Source organism: Larus michahellis, chromosome 14 (genome assembly GCF_964199755.1).
Source record: "Larus michahellis chromosome 14, bLarMic1.1, whole genome shotgun sequence".
Taxonomy (NCBI): Eukaryota; Metazoa; Chordata; class Aves; order Charadriiformes; family Laridae; genus Larus; species Larus michahellis.
The window spans coordinates 5,450,608-5,469,552 of NC_133909.1; the positions used below are offsets into that span (position 1 = coordinate 5,450,608).

The window sequence follows — 18,945 nt, forward strand, 5'->3', positions numbered from 1 at the left end:
CAGTGATCTCCCCAGCGGAGATTCATTATGCGAAGGAATAGTTTCCCATAGGAAACGTTACAGTTCCCACTTCCCTTCCCTGCCCTGTGTCGTTTGAGACCAGGAGAGGGCAAACCCGTGGATGCTGAGCTGCGGAGCCCTCTCGGTGCTGGGCTGGACGACCTGGCGGGTCTCTTCCATTGCTAGGTTGGGTTGTGCATCAATGTCGTTGCTTCCTGAACCTTGCAGGAAGCATCTGAGGCTGAACATGTCTCTGTAGAGGTCAAAGCCTCCAGTTCCAGGCAGAAGAAGGTGGCCAACGGCACGGCCCCTGGAGTGTGGGCTCTCTGCAGGCTGGTGGGGTCTGTGCTGGCTGTGTGGGGGTGGGAGCCCTGTGCGGCTGCGGGACCCTCCTGGCTCCACACCTCCGCGCGTGCCAACCGGGGCAGAGAGGTGCCTTTGCTGTGCCGAGGAAAAAAAAATCCTGCCTGCTGTTGGATTTGTGTACGTATAAGTGACACGGGAAGGCGATGGGAGATGCAGCCCTGGCTGAGGGTGGTGTGTACGAACCAGACCCAAGGGTTTCTCTGTTTATCTTGCGGTACCTGCGCGTCTGGAGCCCATGGCAGTCGTGCTGGGGAACACGCTCCCCGCCCATCAGCTCCTTTGGCATCGTCAAGCTTTCTCACATTTAGGTTAATCATCCTACAGGCTGATAAGGCAAATAAAATCTGTTATCTTGACCAAGATAAAACAAAAGAGTTTGCTTTGATCTCCTGCAGTCAGGCCTGGCCACTCGTTTTGTGACATGTCTGCTGGGGGAGGGAAACGATGGCAGTGGTGATGAACCTTCTGTAGTTAAGAAATAATTTTCTTCCATACTATTTCTAGACCTCTGTCCCTGCCTGAGCTGTTTCTGTTGGCCAGTAGTCGAAGGGACACCATAGGCTGGGTGCGGTGCCAACTCTATAAACTGTGTAAGAGGACTTGAGGAACTGAATTGAGATTATAGAGAGATAACTTTGTTTTGAGAAGATCAAACGCTGTTGTGAGCAAAAGAGAGAACTTGACAGCAAGCCAGTTGTGTTCTTTACTCCTCCCGCAAACAAACAGGCACACAGATGCTTTTGTATTGTCCAAGATGCTGCGACGAAGCTGAAGTGAATGTGGCTATAAATGGAAGAAGCAGCTGGTCTTGGATTGCAGCCTGTGCTCAGACTTCTTTGGGCCCAATTTTTCTTACATCTGTTACAGGTTTTAGAGGAGGGACTTGGGGAGACGGCTGCTTTCCTTCAAGTTAGTTGAATGTGGGCCATTCATTTCATTGGTCTTCTCAGTGGGTCTCTGCGTAGAAGTTCCCTGGATTTCTGTAGGGTCATATGCAGAAATATTTCACTCTCTCGAATTGTTTTGTTTTGTCTTGGCGTGAAGATAGTACCGGACGTATCGAGAGACAAAGCTGGACCGAAGGGTCTGGTCCAGAACATTTTGCAAGCAGCAAAACTTTGCAGATGTTTACGCATTTATGAAAAGCAAATAATTTTAACAAGGCATTTAAGGTTGCTGTGCCAGCTCAGGAGTGACAGCATGAGGACTTTCGATTGCTTGGCTCCTCCTTGGCTGGTATTGTCTGCAGTTTCTGTTGTGTGGAAGCAGTGGGTTGGTTTTTGCATAGCAAAGGCAATTTGCGCAACAGGGGTGAAGAATGACTGAAGTGAAGCATCTTTCAACACCTTGAAGTTCAAAGATTGTTGATGCTCTAGCAAATATGAGCATAACCTTGGATCTATGTTTAGCTTTTCAACCCAAGAGACGGTATCTAGGTTATGTCTGAGTTGGGTGGTCTTACCAGCCCCTGGGTGTTCTCTGAATACTGGGTCTGCAGAGGCTCTCCGTGGTGCAGCTCTAGCATGGCCCTGGCTAGTGTTTCCAAGGGGTCCAAAAATATTTGATGGGAGCTGAGCACCTACCTCCTTTTGTCTCTGTGTGAATTCAGCCTTTGTCTGTCTGTGAGCAGGGAATGCTCCCAATGGATCCCTTGCACATGGCTTCATCCATATGCATTTTACTTGACTTAACCGTCTGGAGGTCTCCCTTAGGCTGGTGTGAATTGTGTCCTCAAAGTGTTTATTTTTCTCTGCTAAATGTAGAGAGCTTGCGCAGTCAGTTCGGCTGGAGATGCCTCCATTTGGGCAAGACAAATTTTGCCCTCCTACATTATTTCCAGAGTCAAAGGGATGGAGGTGAAAAGGGATGTGGCAGCAGGACAGAGCTGTGCAAGCCACCAATCCCTTGTTATCAGTAGTGCTTGACAGCCCCCCAGCAAACCTGGTCCCCTTGTGTCAGGTTGTTCTGCAGACAAGTCGCTGTGGACAATCATTTACTTAAGTGCATGGATCAGACTGTCTTTGATGCTTATCGATAGTACTTTAACTTTTTATGATGGCTCCATCTTCTCCTCTCTCTTCCTCTCTTGCTGTGCATGGAGTGGGACAGACATTCCTTCCCGCTCTCAAAGAGAAGCTCAGTTTGGGGAGATCTCAGGGAAAGAAGATTAGATGGGAATCCAAAAGAGTACGGTGCCTAGGAGGAGACGGCAGTGATAAAAGTTAATGATACATAAGCTCTTGAAAGGAACTTTGTCAGTTACAACTGTATGCTAGCTCCCAAGTCTTAAATGGCAGGGAATTGTTTGCAACTCCGGCATGAATGCACCCGGGGCATGTTCCATGTGTGACGGGTAGATCTGGAGGGCCATCGCAGGTATTGCCCTACCCAGCTTGGGCTGGAGCCCCTGCCTGTGTTTGCTTCCCCTGCACCTTGTGACTCTGGATGGGAATTTTTATTTACTCTGTTATTTGCTCTGATCTGGGGCGCCTGTGCTGCTTTCTACCGATGCACCAAGGTGGTGGTGTCCTCTGAACCCTTCTCTGCAGTGCTGGTACATGGAAATACAGGATGAGTCCTTGGTTACAGTCTCTGGAGCTACGAATGCACAGGTTCATGCTGTTAGGGCGTAGAGGTTGCTGTCCTCCATCGCATGCGTGACATACTTGGGACCTTCACTGGCAACTCACTCCCATCTATAATGGAAATAAGCTCAGGGACCGAGAGCCAGAAAAACGCGGAGAAGATGACAAAAGGTTGGATGGCAGGAGAACCTGGTCAGGATCCTGCCTTTGCTGTTCACTTGCTCATTGTCATGGATGGATCCCTCTACCCACTCCAGTTTCTGGTGAACGTGGCAAGATGCCTCGGGTTTGGTCCCTGCATTGAGTCCTTTCTGCTTTAAGGTTCAGCTGGTGGTAAGGTCGCAGATGGGGTCGTGCAGGATGGCAGAAGCTGCTCTGCCCAGCTTACTGGAGTGGCTCTACATTGAGAGAGGTCCTCAGCTGTCCAGGAGGAGAGGGAGGGTATCAAATGGTTTCTGTATCAAAACCTTCTCCAGCCTAGAAGAAAGCTCTTCAGTCTCCTTTCTCCTAAATTTGAAAAACCCGTAGCTTGGAGGAGAAAAAAGGATTTGGAAGGCAAACTCTGGATGTGTGGGGAGCAGATGTGGGGATGGATGCTGCCTCCTGATTTATGAGTGATGGAGACTGCTGACACTGAGGGAGGTGGAGCAGGCACTGGTGAGGTGTTTGGATGCTCTTTGCCACATGTCCTCCTTGCCTGCTTCCATCTTGTGCAGATAGGAAGGAGAATGGAGATTACCTTGGAGTTGTCCAGATTTGTCCTGGGAAAAAGAAGTAGATCTGAGCAGCTTTTCTGATAAAACATAATTGTTTAGACAAACTCTGGCTGAACTCGCTTCCTCCTGCAGCCCAACGCACAGATAAAGGGGGTGGAAGTGGGAGGCCAAGTTCACAGGCTGCTGAGGCCCTCCCTGGGGTCACGCCACCCCCAAGAATCCCCTGTCCACCCATTTGGGTGGCCTTGGAGAAGACGAGAGGACCCAGTTGAGTGCTGAGGATGGTGCCCAGGCTTTAGGTGGTTCAGCGCTCTGAAATGTGGAGGAGACCGTGGTAACGCAGCACATCGGTGCTGGGAGCAGGGAGATGCGGGTGGTCCTGGAGGGCAGCATTAGATCCATCATGGCTCATCTGCAGAGGATGGACCTTGGTTGCGTGTTGCTCTGTGGGATGTGGGAGGTGAATTTGCTTCAGCCGTGCTCTCTCCAAACCTGGTGGTCCTGGGCACAGGGTGGCTGGGCAGAGCTGTGCCCTAGAGAGATTCCTGTTTGGACTGGGAACGATGAGACAAGCAGGACTTGGGTGGGATGTGGCCACAGGAGAGGTGTTGTCATGCCCTGTGTGGTTCCTACTGAGGTTTCCAGGAGTCAGATATTGTGGAGTCAGATGAAATCTGAGATCCTGCCATAATGCTGATGTTCCTCCCACCATCCCTCGGGGAAACGGTCCTCCTTGCCCTGCTTTGTGTAGTAAATAAACGTTTATTTACAGCCCAGGAATGTATGCCCTGAGGTTGAGAGGTGAAGGGCTCCTGTGCGGCCCTGAAGGAGCTCTGGGGTTTCCTCTCTGCTTTGTGGCTTCGGTTCCTGGGCAGAAAAGTCTCGCAAAGGAGGAGCTCGGTGAAGCAGAGGCCTGTGCATGGGCCCTGGGGCTTGGCTTTGTTTCCCTCTAGCAAGGCCACGTGTCCGTGCACGTCACCTGCAGAAGAAGAGCTGGGAGGAGGTCGCCAGTGCTCACGTGTGACACATGGAGTGGAGCAGCCAGGAACAGCAGCAGGCCATGGGCTGCCCTCTGTCTGCCTTCCCCCTCGGCCACCATCATCCAGCATGTCCCCAGAGCCCGTGGTTGTCCTGGGGGATTTGTTTTCTTTTCTTGTGTTGGGACTGAAGCTAGTCCAAATGACACCAGCAGCAGCGTACCCTGCTCGTCCTTCCCAAGGGCTCTCCATCACCATCTGGCGCCTCCCTGCTGCCCCCTCCCCGGTGATGCCTGGGCACCTCTCTGAAGCTCAGACAGTGCAGTAAAACCAGCTCCTTATTTTAATCCCCGTTTGGTTAGCGAGGAAAGCAGTCAGCAACACCGGGTTATGAAGAAGAGCAGAGGAGGAAGAAGCAAGAGGAGAGCCTGGCTCTGCTTCCCTCATGGCCCCATGGCTCCTTCTCCTCCGTGAAGCCGTTGCAGTAGCAGAGGGGATCCCTGGGCTTGTGCCATCAGCTCTGTCTGTCTGTAGCTTCAGAGCAAGCAAAAGGGAGAGCGTTACCTCCCTCCTCTTCCTTACTGCTCCTGCTTGGTAAAGACTCCATCCAAACGTCATCAGTCTTGGTCCTGCTCTGCCCAAAATCACCTGGGCAGTGTGGCCAGGGTCCTCCCCTCTGGAAGAGGGTCTCTCCGGGATGCTGCACCAGGCTGGACCCTTCCTCTGCATGCACGACCTCGGGCAGAGGGAGAAAGGATGGGGCTGAGCGGTGACTGCTCCCTGGTGAGGGTGACATGGGGATGGGGCTGAGCTCCACTGACCCGGGTCTGCCGGGGTTCCAGCTCTGCATGGCCTGAAATTGCTCTGCGGAGCTTCAGGGAGCAAGCGTTTGGCTTCTCCTGCACTCGGAGGAGCGGGAAGGGTCTCTTTGGAGTTATTTCAGCCCATTTGTGGGACAGATGGTCTATGGGATGGTCGTTTGAAGACTGAGCAAACCAAAGCCATCATTTGGGCTCCACTGAGAGAGCAAAGCTGGGAAAACCTCAGACGACAGGCTGCAGGGACAAGGGGGGACATGGCTGTGGCTTTCTGCTGGGAAACAGTGCTGCCTGCCTTGGGGGGGGGGGGCGGGCGCAGAGAACATTGTTGTGAGTTTCTGCTTTTCCTGCTCATTTTTAGATGCACTAAATTAATTTTTCTCTTTTTTTTTTATTGCCTGCGGCAATATTTATTTTGCTGCTCTGCAGCAGCGGGGACGGGATGGGTTTCGCAAACTGCCTTTTCCCTCGACAAGCCCCTCCTTTGATTTCGCACTTCCAGCTGCCAGGCTTGGTTTTAAAACAGCTTGCACCGAGGCTGAAAATATTGGAAGGGCAGAGCAATGCCTTGCAGGAAACGGCTTAAGCTTCCTGCTCCCAAGATGGTGTGAGTGTTAAAACAGAACCGGAGAAATATTAGACGTCCTACATCCGGCACGGCAGAGGAGGGCGACCCTGGGGTGATGTGATGGAAAGCCCGTGCTCCCCCCCCCCTCCCTGCCAGGATCCCCACACCCCTGCCTTTCTAGGGGGAAAAAATGGGCAAATTGTTTCCTGCCCCACTGGGCTTTGCTGTGTTTTGGGTTTGTGGGAAGCGTGTGGGGAGAGCTGGTCAAAGGTGGGGGGCGACGTGTCAGGGTGAGTGAATTCCCAGCAGAAAATGAGAGTCGGGAAAGCGCTGGTTTGGATGAAATGGGCGCTACTAGTTTATCTGCCACCCTCCAGCCCGAAGTGAAAGGCGAAAGCCTAAAATAAGGTGATCAGGATCTGAGTCAGTCCCGTTTGTCTGGGGCCGGAGAGGGACCTTCCGCGTTTGTCAGCGGAAACCACGTTGAGTTATTGGCTTAATCAGAAGCAACTTAAGTTTTCCAGCCTGGATAATTTCCCTCTTTGTGCTGGCTGAGCACCATCTACCTGGCCAGGCAGGGAATAGCAGCTGGCTGTTGGTCCAGGACGGAGATGCACAAGGGTAGAAGAGAAATGAGAGTATTTGTGTGCAGGCAGGGAGGAGGGGAGGGCAGCGGTTCTGCTGGTGGTGGTCCTCGCTGGAGCTCTCCGATGGGTGTCGCATCTTTGGATGTGATTCAGCTTGTTGGGGATTACTGTCCCATTATGGAAAGCTTCTCCAAACCCTTGGAGCATGGAGGTTTAGATATTTTTATTCAAAGTGTTATTAGTCGGCTCAAAAATACCTATGCCACGTGGCTGCAGCTGAGGGTTGAGGTGGGAGCTGCAGGCAGAGCAAGCGGAATACGGTTCAGGGCTTTTCTCTGCGGCACCTTGGGCTGGTCTGAGCTCGTGCACACTGGCTTCCTCCCGAGAATCATAAAATTGCTCATAACAGAAGGAAAATTAGACCTCTTAAGCCTGTGCCGGGACCTGAGTCACTTTGGGAGGTGGTGTTCCAGCTCCAGGAGCAGAAAGCGGAGCGTGTGGGTGTCCTCTCGGGTGGGTTCCCCGTGAATGGAGCATTATGCTGTGCTCCCAACCTCCTCCACCCTGGCTTTCCTCCTTCACCCCTTCTTTTCCTGCACCATTTCACCTGGGGCAGTGGGAGCTGCCCCAGGAGCGAGGATGGGGAGGGGGTAAGTCCCATCCTCAGCGAGCCGCGCGACGCAGGGTGCTGCTGCTCACCTTTCACCGCGGCACATAACCCCACCGAACCCAGAGCCACGCAGCCCTTGGGGCCAGGGATTTGGCCAGGCACACACTGTTTGTTTTCCCAGGTTTTTTTCCACAGGGCGCTTTTCCCCGGGAAAGCTTTGGCCGGCAAACTTGGGGGAGGGAAAGATGAGGCTGAGTTAAATCCCCAAAGTAGTTCCAGCTGGCTGAAAGCTGTGTGTGCAGCCCTGTGATACATCAGTGGTGCCCACTGCTCTTGCACAACGTGCTGGGGCTGGTTAGAGCTCGGGGGGGTGTGAGCCAGCCCTGGCCCCAGCATTGCTTTGTTTGGGCAGGACTATGGGAGGCAGGAGCAGAGGGACGGGCTGCAGGACCCAAGGGGCAGATGCTGTGGCTGTTTTGGGGCAAAAATACAGTTATTTGCCTCGGAGCCGTCCCCATTTGCTTATGCGGCTGCAATGCGGTGCAGGGACCAGGAGAGTGGTTGCACAGAATGGATGGGGGGGGAATGAAAAGGCTTTGCTGTCCCAAATGGTGCTAGGTAGAAGCTTGACCCACTCGCCCCGTCCCGGAGCAAAACCTCACGGATGGAGCTGGTGAAGCAGTTGCCCACACAGCATCCCCAGGTCCACAGGGCTCCTGGAGCCCTCGGGGAGGGTGGATGGGGATTGGGAATTCATTGGAAAAGGAAAACATCCTTCCACAGAAGTGTCCTGGAGCCCTTCAGGCGGTTCAGCATCCCCGGCTTCTGCTGAGCAGCTGTGGTGAAAATGTGGGTCTGCAGGAAGGAGCGAATGCCGCTGTGTAAATCGCCGTGCGGTTGATTTATTTTTCTTCTTCATGTTGGCTGACCCCCGGCGTCCCCCTCCCAGTGACTGCGGGCCGGCGCGTCCCCGCGCAGGATGTGCCCTCCTTCCCACGGCTCCCGCAGGGGGACACAGAGCCCCGGGGCCGCAGCAGTGGGAGAGGCACGGGAAGGTTTGGGAAGAGGTTGGGAAACGGCTCATTGAAAGGCTCTGAGGGCAGCGCTCGTCTCGCCGGACCGCAGGTCCGTAGGGAGGCCAAAGTTGATCGCTCAGTTTGTCTGAAATCTGAAATGAATGGGCAATTTGAGGCCCAAGGAGGGAGTTTTAGCAAGTTTCTGTGAGACCTTGTGATCCTGCCTTGCCCAGATGTTGTGGGTGGGATGGGACGGGGAGGGCAGGGTCATCCATCCCGCATTGGGCAGAGTGGGGCTGTGCTGGACCTGCCACGGCCCCCGAGGGCTAAACCCAGCACCCAGCCATTGCCCTCACCTTTGCAAAGACCAAGAGATCTTGGCCTGGCCAAGCTGTCAGAAGTTGGTGCTCCTCGGTCCTCAAACAGAAAACCTGCCAGATGAAAAGAGTAGAAACAGATATTTTCATGCCTTGACTTTGCATTCCTGTTTCTCCTGCCTTAGGCTTTACTTATTTCCTGGTCCTGACAACCTAGGGGCCTGTTAAAATGGTTATTTTAAGGACGCTTTCCAGAAGCCCCGGGGTCTGTGTGCTGGGGCTCTCGGAAGAGTCTGGTGGGACGTGGCTGCTGGTCCCAGTTCACCAGCACACGGGGCGAAGGAGGGGTGCTGAGCTGTGGGGTTTTAGACTCTTGTGGTAGATAAAGCAATACCTGGTGCGTAACCTCTCTCCTACTCACAGGGAACCCTGGCTGGATCCGAGGTGCTTCATGCGTCGTTTGGGTGGAGGTCTTGCCAGCAAATGAGTTACCAGGGCTGTAAAAGACCACAGGAGCATTGTGATGGCTTCTTCTTCCAGCCCTTCTCTACAATGGGGTTGTTTCCTAAAATTCCCTTCCCTCATGTGATGGAGATGATTTATAATGGAGGTTGGAGGAACGTGAGTTGTTCCGTGTCCTGGCAGGACGTGGCTTTCCTTGGGCAGAAGGCTTTGCCTTGGTGAGGTTGGAGGCACGTCTGGTTTCCCCTTTGCTCTTTGTCTGAAAAATAAGCTTGCACTCCTTACTTGAGTGATCCCAAACTCTGGGTCTGGGGTCTGTTCTTGGAACCTTCAGTGATGCTTTTCTTCCAGGACCAAAAATGTGACTGATGGTTGGTGCCCCAAGAGCACTCCCGGTGCTCCAGGGACATGGGGTGACCTGGCCCCCCGGGTACATGCTGAGGTCGGCAGCTCTCTCTGCTCTCACCTACGAGAGGGTGCAGAAACAAGCACCATATCCTGCAGAACTGAAAACCTCAAACCTAACGTGGCCCGTGACCTTTAAGAGGCTGCGAGCGAAGCCACTGCCGTTATCTGCAGATCGCAGCCTGGGGAGGAGGCGGCTCTGAGCGGAGCTTGGGTTGCTGTGGGGCTGCTCTGGTTTCATGGGGTGATGGGGCTCAGCTCGGCAGCCACTTTTTGCTGGCTGTGTTGGGACAAGGATTTGGGAAGCTGGTGGGAACCATGGCACCCGGTGCATCGGAGCTAGGGACACGTGTTGCTGTGGGTCAGCGGGTGCTGCCTCCCCTCCTCGGCTACTCGTGGGGGACCCTGGGGGACCTGCAGCATCGCCTAGCCATGTTCTCTAGTCCTTGTAGGAAATGGGGACAAGGCTGGGGTGTCTCTTGGTGTCATGCAGGTTTGTGTCCAGGGGAGTTGCTCTGAATATGTCCCATGGAAGGATCTCCTTCTTTTGGATCAGAAAGCATGACCTGCTGTTACGACATTAGGTCTGTGGGGGCTGTAAAGCTAGGGATTAGGTCTAACAGAGCCAAACAGGAACAAGCGAACCCCAAAATCAAAACACAGCCCAAGCGTGCGTGGTAGGTCTGAAGAGATGTTTCTTTTACTCACGCCCCAAGCCAAGTTCTGCTTTCTTAGAGGTGACTGTCTCCCCAGCAGCTCCTGTGATGTCTCCTGATGATCCATTGAGAACTTACTCAGTAGCAACGACTAATTTGGGTGTCTCCACTACCCCCAGCCAGTGCAACGATCTGCCTTCCTGGCCTCCGTCACGCGTATGTGGACACCGTGCTCTTGGTCCTGAGCGCTGGTCTCAGTCTGCGTATACATAATGCTGGTAGGGTGGAATGGTGATGGTGAGACCTCGGTGCAGGTGCTGAGTGCGTCATTCCCCACTTGGTACGATTGTGGTGCAGGTCTGCCCCTGAACATCTCTAGTATCGGTGCTTCTCTCTATATATTGAAATCTCTGGGGGAAGTGTTACAGCTTAATTAAATTTAGTGCCTAAATACCTTTTAGGATGTATGTCTTGGCTCTTCCATGTCTCTGAACACAGTACTGCCCCATCACCCTGGTGCTGGAAGAGCATCAAACCCCAAGATATGCCCTGTCATGGGGTGCGGGATGACGGGAGTAGCTGGAGCGAGGGAGGCAGGGGCTGGATGCCACGCTGGGGCCCTGGGACCTCTGGTGGAGTTAAGTGGCATTATTAGTCTTTAGAGAGCCTCGGGGCCTCTCTTGGTGTTGGGGTGGTGCTGGATGAAGACGCCCAGCACGAGCGTTTTGGACCTGGGGTAGAAGCTTGCATTGCAGGTCCAACACCATCGGTGGCTGCACCCAAAACCCAGCTGTCCTTTGGCAGAGCTTGGCTTGCCACGGCTTGCCCAAGTCCTGCTGCTGCCGGGAACACGCCGGGGCCAGGCCAGCGTTGCGTCCCCCTCACTGTGTGCATGTGGGCAGGGACAGAAATAGCGGAGACTTTTCCAGGAGAGGACCGTACCTCTCCCCAGCTGCTTGTGCGTGGACTGTGGGCCATCACGCGCTTGTTCCCCTGGCCTGCTGCTTTCTAACGCCTCTAGCTATAAAAGGACGGGCTTGGAAATGTTGATGTGACTTTTTACACGTCATGATGAAGCCCATCACAGGCAGACCTCACGTTACACCTCAACATGGCCAACTTGGTAGCTAATTTGCTGTAGACACCTTTTGTAATCAGTAGGAAGAGAAGTGTTTCTCCAAACAGCAGGTCCAGGTCTGCCACCCCACCTTTCCTCTCTCTCTCTCTCTCTCTCTCCAGCAATTAGGCAGCTTGAATCCATCCAGCCTCTCATCCAAACTCCTCCTTGAGCTACAGGATGTCCTGTGAGATTACTGAGCGCTTGAATGAGGGGTTTTCTTAGCTTGGCGGAGGCTGAGCAGACCCCAGAGGGCTCCCGTGCCGGGGGAAGAGCCCGTTGCCAAGTCGTAGGAGGAATTCCCACGTTCCCGTTCCTTCCTGCTGGCTGCCAAACGCTCGTCCTGTCTGCGAAAACTGATGTATTTGGTTGGATTTAACCTTTGCTCAAAGAAGTGAATAACAGAGATCTTTTACTTTTGGTTTCTGGGTGTAAATTCACGATTCAGCGATGGTTTTGTATGCACAACACGATTCTGCGGTGGGAAAAGCTGGAGGAGAGACAGAGAGAGACTTCACTTGGGTGAAGTCCTTTGTAGCAGGGACTTTCCGGGAGCCTGCAGGGAGATTACCCGTCCTTCCTGCTCTCACCAACCCCCCAGACCAGGCTTTAGGTGTCAGCCAGACCTTACCGTGTCAGTAGAAATGAAAAGGCAGCCTCGTGGGATTTCTCAAGCCTGCGATGGCTGCGGGTCCTGCCCGGACACACGGACACGCACACGCTCCCACGCTTTCCCTGCTGGCAGCGTGTCCCGCGCCAGCAGCGGGGAGCGATGGAGTTTCAGGGAGGGGAAACGCTCTTTTTCGTTGTTTCTTTTTCGCGCCTGTGTCAGAAGGCACAACTAGCACTGTGTTTTTTCTGCTCTGGACCCTCTTTTCACTCTGGTTTGTCTCGTGTGGTATGAGCCCTGGTGACACCAGTGCTAGTGATTACCACCAGTCACGTAATCAGCAGCACCCAGTGCTGTCAAAGCGATGTGTGACCCACAGCCTGTGTGGTTAAGTATTAAGTATGGGGATGAGGTGGTTTGGGGAACCTGAGAATGACCCAAACTTCAGTTCCAAGCTCCCTGACCCAGGCAAAGAAAAGAGAAAACCGTCAGGTGCTGGGGCTGCCTGAATCCATTTTTGGAGGACGTCAGCCACGGCACAAATGTGGGATCAACAGCAAGGGTGCAGAGAAGAGAGAGAAACCCATGGTGAGGTTTCTGGGCTTCTCGTTGTTCTGCCATGCTGAAGATGCCCCAGCAAATTCCCTCCTGATTTGGACCTCGGTATTTGCCGGTTCAGCCTCTCACAGAGCCATGGTTGCTGGGTACAAAGCCACTTGGCCACCAAATGCTGCTCCGTGGCCACTCGGTGCAGCGAGGTGCTCGCCCTCCTCAAGCAAGCGTTGAGTTGTGTCACACTGGAGACGGACAGGCCACCGGTCCCAGCTCCCCTCGCCGTGAGCAGATGCCCCCTGTCCCCTTGCACCCAGGAAAGGGCCAGGAGAAGTCGCCCTGATGGAGGCCAGCTGTACGGCAGGGCGGTGCGTGGCCTCCAAAAAGCTGGAATGATCCTGCCTCCAACGTGATAGGATTTGGTTCTAATTAAATGGACGCTTGTGGAGGTGACCCTGGGAAGCTCCTCCCAGCGGGCAGCCCGCAGGGGTGGGGAGAAGCTGCTGATGGAGTGAGGCGCTTCGTCTGGGGGGGTTTGCTTTGGAGTGGGCTTGGAGTGGGACCCTGGGAAAGCAGCACAGAGAGGTCGAACCTTACGAGTGTTTGCTGTTCCTCTGCCAGCAATTCCCTCCTGGAGCTGGAGCTCCAGGGGAGCAGCAGAGGCAGGGGCAAAACTGAAAGCTTTTTTGCTATGGACGCATGGAAATCGGAGGCTTGTGACCTACCGAAGAACAGAAATTGGTGTAATTGCCCCCAAAATGACAAGCTGTTGATTATAAGAAGCGCAGCCCATGGCATCGCAGCCAGCCCAGGGGTTATGACCGGTGCCATAACCCCACAGGCTTTTTTTTTTTGTCTTTTTTTTTTTTTGACATATCTGTGTAAATCTCCGCTTTCCCATTAGCGCCTGCCCTCAGCACTCCCTGAAAATTGCCCAAAAAATTCCATCTTGGTGCAATTTAGGATGCGCTCCAGCCTGCCCCGAGAACATCTGGTATCTGTGCATCGGGTGATATTAATCACAGCACGAACGCGGCCAAGTGTTAAACGGCAGAGCCCTCCCACCTCCCCCCCCCCCACCCCCAGCAAATGAAGGTTGTTTCAATGTTCCAGCAATAAAATTAACCTAGCAGCCCGGGCAGGCGGTGATCTGGCAGGAACAACTGCTGTGTGGGATGAAGGGATGAAGAATGCTCTTAAATGGGCCAAGAAACCATGTGGTCCTATGACTTTTTGAAATCCCTGCGGTGTTTGAAGCTATTTTCTAGTCCTCCTCGTCTTCGGAATCCACGGCCGTTCCTGCTGCGTCTGCAACTCTCCCCCGGTATTCTGAGAGCTGAGGCTGTTGTTGTTTTGGGTGTAAATGCTGCTCCCTGTTTCCAGGAAGGTAAACACCCCTCCCTCGCCCTGCTTTGCTGTAGAGATATCAAAGTGCTCCGCCAAGGGGGAGAGTTGCTGTTTCTGTTTTGCAGATGGAGGAACGGAGTTACGGGGGCTGCTGAGAAACCCATGAGAATCTGCTCGCTCGGAGGGTGTTTGTGTTTTTGCTCCAGGTCACTTAGTGGCTTCCTTTCAAGTTGGGCAACGAGCAGGGCTGGCACGGGGAGTATTTTCATTCCCCTTTTCCTCGGGTGACCGCACGGCAGACAGCGGGCAAACCCCCATCAGCACCGTGCTATTCACGTCGCCCCCAAAGGAGAGCTCAGATTTGCCCCGAGCTCCCCAGTTTGTGGCTGAGTTTGAATGAAAAAAAAAAAAAAAATCAACAAAAAAAAGGCAGAAAAAAAAAATCAAAACTATGTCTCGAGTGCATTTGGCGCCTTAACCACCGAGGCTGCCGCGCTTTCAAGGGAGGCAGCCCCAGCGCTGCTGCATGGGAGGGACGGGAGGGGGGATAACTCTTGTGTGGTGCCTTTGATGTTGGAGGCTTTTACCCGCGTTACCCGGGGAGAAACTCGAGTGCTTTTCATGTCTGGTGGTGAGGGAAGGCGGAGAGCCAGGAGGGGTTTGCTTTGCGAGACCTTTACGAAGGGAATTGAGCAGAACTTTGCAGAAGTTGGGGGGAGACTCGCTGGGGCGGCAGCTGAAGTAGGTGCTGAAGCATCCTTGGCTCTTGCGGACGCCGGGCAGCGTGTGTTGTCCTCCTCGTAATCCTGGGCTGAGTAAGTCTCTCTGCCTGAGCTTTCCCTGGCCTCGGGGAAGAAAAAGCGGTGGCAAGGGCTGTGCTGGGGTCTCCAGAGGGAAGCCGTGGAGCAGGCAAGCTGGAGGCTGGCCATGCGATGAGTGCAAGGGAGGTTGAAGGGTAAGAAGGGGAAAAATGGAGTCGTGACTTAGCAAGGGGAAAATACCAGGGGCATGATGCAGGCATTGGTGCAGGGAAACGCTTTGTCAGGGCCTGTGCTAAGGGAGGAGGCAGAGCCGGCTGTGCCGCCCGCTCGGGTTCACCGAGGGATGGGGATGTGCCGGGCTGCGTCTTGGGGCTGGAGCAGGCGGGGAGCGGGAGAGGGGAGTCACAGTGGCCAGTGCTGGGTCCTGGGGGTGAAGTGAGGCAGCAGCAACCCTGGTGTGATCCAGGCAATGGGGGGTCCGTGGGGTGTCAGCTCCCAGCGGGCTGGGACCCTGCTGCAGGCAAACTGCCCTCGCTCAACTCCCATAGCCCCGTGGGGAAAAGGGACCCTGGTTGCTGGCGATGGCTGGGCAAGGGTCCACACTGAATTTGGGAGCCCTGCCCCAGCCGGAGGGGACAGGTGTGGTTGGCGGCACCTGTGCAGGCAGTGGGAAGGGGCTGCTGCAGCCTGGCCTGCCGGGCAGACGTGTGGCTGTGTCGGCTTTGCTGAAGATGCTCTTGCGTTACTTCCCCTGGGAAACACATTTCTGTAGCATCGTGGGGAGCGTGTCTGGTGACATAATGGAGGGCTGACAGCCCGTGGTTGTCTCTCTCCTTGGTTTCTGCTCTGGAAGTTGGTTGTGAACTGATGGGCAAGGATCCTCCTGGTGTTTGATGGCCCCTTGTCCTGATGAGCACTGGGGATGCCCATTGGGCATCCTTGGGGGTGCTGGTGGGTGGTGCAGGGCTCCAGGCCAACGAGGCAGTGGGGGAACCCTCCTCTCGCTGACCCTTTTCTGTAGCTCTCAGTGCCCATGTGGGAAATGGTCCCCAAAAGCATCCTCCTGCTCTCCCCTCCTCCCACCCATCCTGCCCCAGCGCACACTCAGCCCTCCCAAACCTGAGCTGCAGCCTGTCCCCAGGGCACATGGGCGATGCACCTGAAGCCCTGGGGACACCCCCACCCCCCCAAAAAAAAAAAAAAAAAAAAAGCAGGAGGCTGAGGATGCCCAGCTGCCTGCCAGGGGAGGGCTGATCCCTTCCAGGGAGGGGACATGTTCGGGCTCTTGCCTCCGGGACCCCCCAGCCCCGTGGGGGGGGCGGCGGCCGCTCCTCGCTGTCCCCAGCAAGGCGGCGGGTGCCCAGGAGGAGCGGGACTCGCCTCCCCCCGCCCCGACAGCGTCTCTTTTTTTTTCTTTTTTTTTTTTTTTTTTTTTTTTTTTCTCCCCGGCTTTTCTCTTTAATTGGCTCTTTTGAACCAGCCCCGTCCAACCCCCTCCCTCCCCCCGCCGCCTCCGGCCCCGCGCGGGAGCTGCGGCCGCCCGGGTGAGTGCGGGGGGACCCCGGGGCTGGGGGGGGTCCCGGGGTGGGGGGGGGGGGGCGGGGGCGGGAGGGGGAGAAGCGGCGGCCGGTAGGGCAGCGGCTGGGGGCTCCGGAGGAGGCGGGCTCTCGGCGGGGCCGGGGCCGGCAGCCGGGTCCCGCCGCGCTCCGCTCTGCCGTGGGTGTGCGGGGACACCGCGGTCCCCTCGGGCAGTTCGGTTCCGGGCCGTGTCGGAGCATCGTAGCGGTGCGAACCAATGCAGGCCGGCAGTGGGAAACTTGATTTCCCCCCCCCCACCCCCGCTCCTTTATTTTTTATCTTTTTTTGGGTTTTTTTTGGTTTTTTTTTTTTTTTTAATTTTAGTGGCACCTCCTGATTCTTCTCTCGTCACTCATGACGGCTGTTTGCACAGCAATCGTGGAGGATTGAGAATGCGGGTGTTTAAGTGACACAGTGGGAACCCTCAGGACGTGCTCAGTGCGTGGTTTTTCTCGTATGCCTCAGTCCGGCAGAGGCTGGGGGTCCCGGGCAGGGGCACCCCTGGCCGTGTGCAGTGTGCGTGCCAAAATCCCTCTTTTTCCTTCGTATCCTGATGATCTGCTGTCACCCGGCACCTTTGCACCCCTCGGAGGTAGACAGGGAGGGAGGTTTCCCCTGCTGGTCCTGCCTGCGGGCAGCCTCTGCGCGGGAAAGGCTTCGTGCCAGAGGATTTCGTCCCATGCTTTTTATATCCATCCCTGGTGTGACCACACTTCATTCAGGGAAGAAGCATCCGGGATGGATCTGAGCTGACGTATTCAGGGCCGTGACTATCTCCTGCTCTGTGAGGGCAGATAGAGGCCAGGGGAGCAGCTGGGCTCCAATGGGGCTGATATTGTTGCCTAATACCGTGGCTTTCAGCGATACACTGGGCTGTCTATATAGGGTTTCTATGAGGTTTTGTAGTTTAGGGCCAGAGGGCACTGACAGAGCCTTGTGTCTGCCCTTCCATAAATCACAGGTCACTCCATCTCACTCCCAAACCCCTCTTTGGAGCATCCAGCCCTCTGTGAGCTGAGCAGCCGCGTGTCCTGCACAGCTTTCAAGGGTGGACTTGCACGAACGCAGGGACCAGAGGAACACAGGAACATCCAACTGTAGCACCAGGCAAGTTTGGGGTTAAATATCACTTGTGTGAAGTAAGTTGCTTAATTCTATTGAATTCCGGGCGCCCTGGATGCTGGGTGCGGCAGATGGAGCAGGCCAGTAGTGCAGCTCTAGGGTGGGAAGAGATGTTACCCCGCTGGTGGAGACGTGCTGGCTGAGGGTCCTGGGCTCCCCGGCACTAACGAGCGTTGGTTTGATTGAATTCCCCTGCGAGATAATGTGGGCCTGGGCCGGGTGATGGGAGATTTGCATGTGCAGGCAACGCTCGATCGAGCTTTGGTTTTGAGATGAGTAGCAGCTCAGGCACCACTCTGTGAAAAAAAAAAAAAAACTAGCAAGAATTGCGATTACATGCGAACCTCTAAGTGCCATTGCCCTGTCCGGGTGTGATTCCAGATTGCAGGATACAGCATCCAGGAGGGGTACAGCCATCCAGGGTGTGTGCCCTGCTTACAGCCCTGCTGTAAGGGCATCCTGAGTGCAGATAAGGATGTGTCGGGGTAGAAAAAATACATTTTGGAGTACCTGGAGGACTGCGATAGCCCTGGGAGCTGTGACCCCTCCATGCTTTTGTAGTTGCAGTCCGTGATTTTCCGTGTTGAGAGTGAAATACCTGTGTGGCTGCGGGGCTCGTGGGTAACTCGATGGTGGTGGGTTGAATGTGTTTGACCTCACAGCCGTTAAGCACGTATATCCTCACTAGTATGTGCTAGCCGTAGCTCGAGGTATGCAGATGCGGTGGGGTCTAATGGCTCGGTGGCTAATAATCTGGCAGTGGCAGTTCCTGGACGCCTCTCCATGGGGAATCCAGACTTCCCCTCTCTGAGCACAGTGGAATTTTTATAGCCTGTGGTTTTAAATGCTGTGATTTCTGTATGGTTGTGATGCCGCATCCAGCCCTATCAAGGCTACGCTGGGGCTGGGCGAAACCTGTGCTGGAGATGTTGGTCCTTGGATAATGTGTCCGAGCTTCACTCCGGTACGAGGGAAAGGGAAGGACGGGTCTCCTGGGGGTACGCCTGCTGGTGCTGTGGCTCTGTGTCTGAACACAACTATATTTCGTTTATCTCTAAAACTTGGTAGGTGCTTTGTGGAGAAGTGTACAGTAAAGCTAGCTCGTTTGTTAAAAAATAATAACAAAAACTGGCCTGAAAGAGTTAATGTTGCACATACAGCTCAGTGGCGTCCTAGAAGTGCCTGTCCAAAAATCCCATGAGAAGTGGGCATGTGGAATTTCAAGGTAACAGGAGAGCATGGGGCCGTGGCGGTGGGAAGGAGCCATGGCAGAGGGGCCAGGCTGGTGAACCCCTTTTGCTCTAGGGGTGTAGTTGTCGGGGACACAGCACCATGGGACCTGTGCCCGGGTGTCAGCTGGGAGATGAAGGCAAAGACTATTTGTCCGCATCCGTAGCGGGTGTGAGCACCGTCTGCTTCCCAGCAGCATCCCTGGCTTTGCTCCCTGAGGTTCCTGTCCTGGTTGCAGAAAGAGGCAGAGCTCTGCCATTAACACCCTGAAATTCTCTGCCTCATGCCAGCTCACCCTCATCATCCCGAAACGTGGTCCCCAAAATGCCGGGCAGTGTTGGGATCCCTCGTGGGTCCCTTCCCATACGCCCTAATTGCCATTGCATTAGGCCGAGCATCACCCGGTGGGAATTTGGCAGTGATGCTTTCTCCGGTTGCTGCTAAATCACACGAGAACTAGTGATGAAGTCTGGTTGCTCTGGGGTTGCTTTGGGGCCATCAGACCTCGCCAGGCTGAGATGGCTGCATCCCCCCGTGTCCCGCTG

General features: G+C 54.8%; 1 protein-coding gene across 7 annotated transcripts in view; it reads left to right on the forward strand.

Annotated features, from left to right (window-relative positions):
* Nucleotides 1-18,945, forward strand: part of SEPTIN9 (septin 9) — a 143,682-nt gene that overhangs the window by 89,027 nt on the left and 35,710 nt on the right. The window contains exon 1 of one of the 7 annotated variants that reach the window (XM_074607566.1): nucleotides 13,666-13,749. The exons of 4 other annotated variants lie outside the window; for them this stretch is intronic. The gene's annotated coding sequence lies outside the window, so the exon portion shown is untranslated. Of the gene's footprint in view, nucleotides 1-13,665; nucleotides 13,750-14,397; nucleotides 14,525-15,685; nucleotides 16,015-18,945 lie in introns of those variants that run through there. 2 more of the 7 variants (XM_074607569.1, XM_074607568.1) reach the window with 2 other exon arrangements.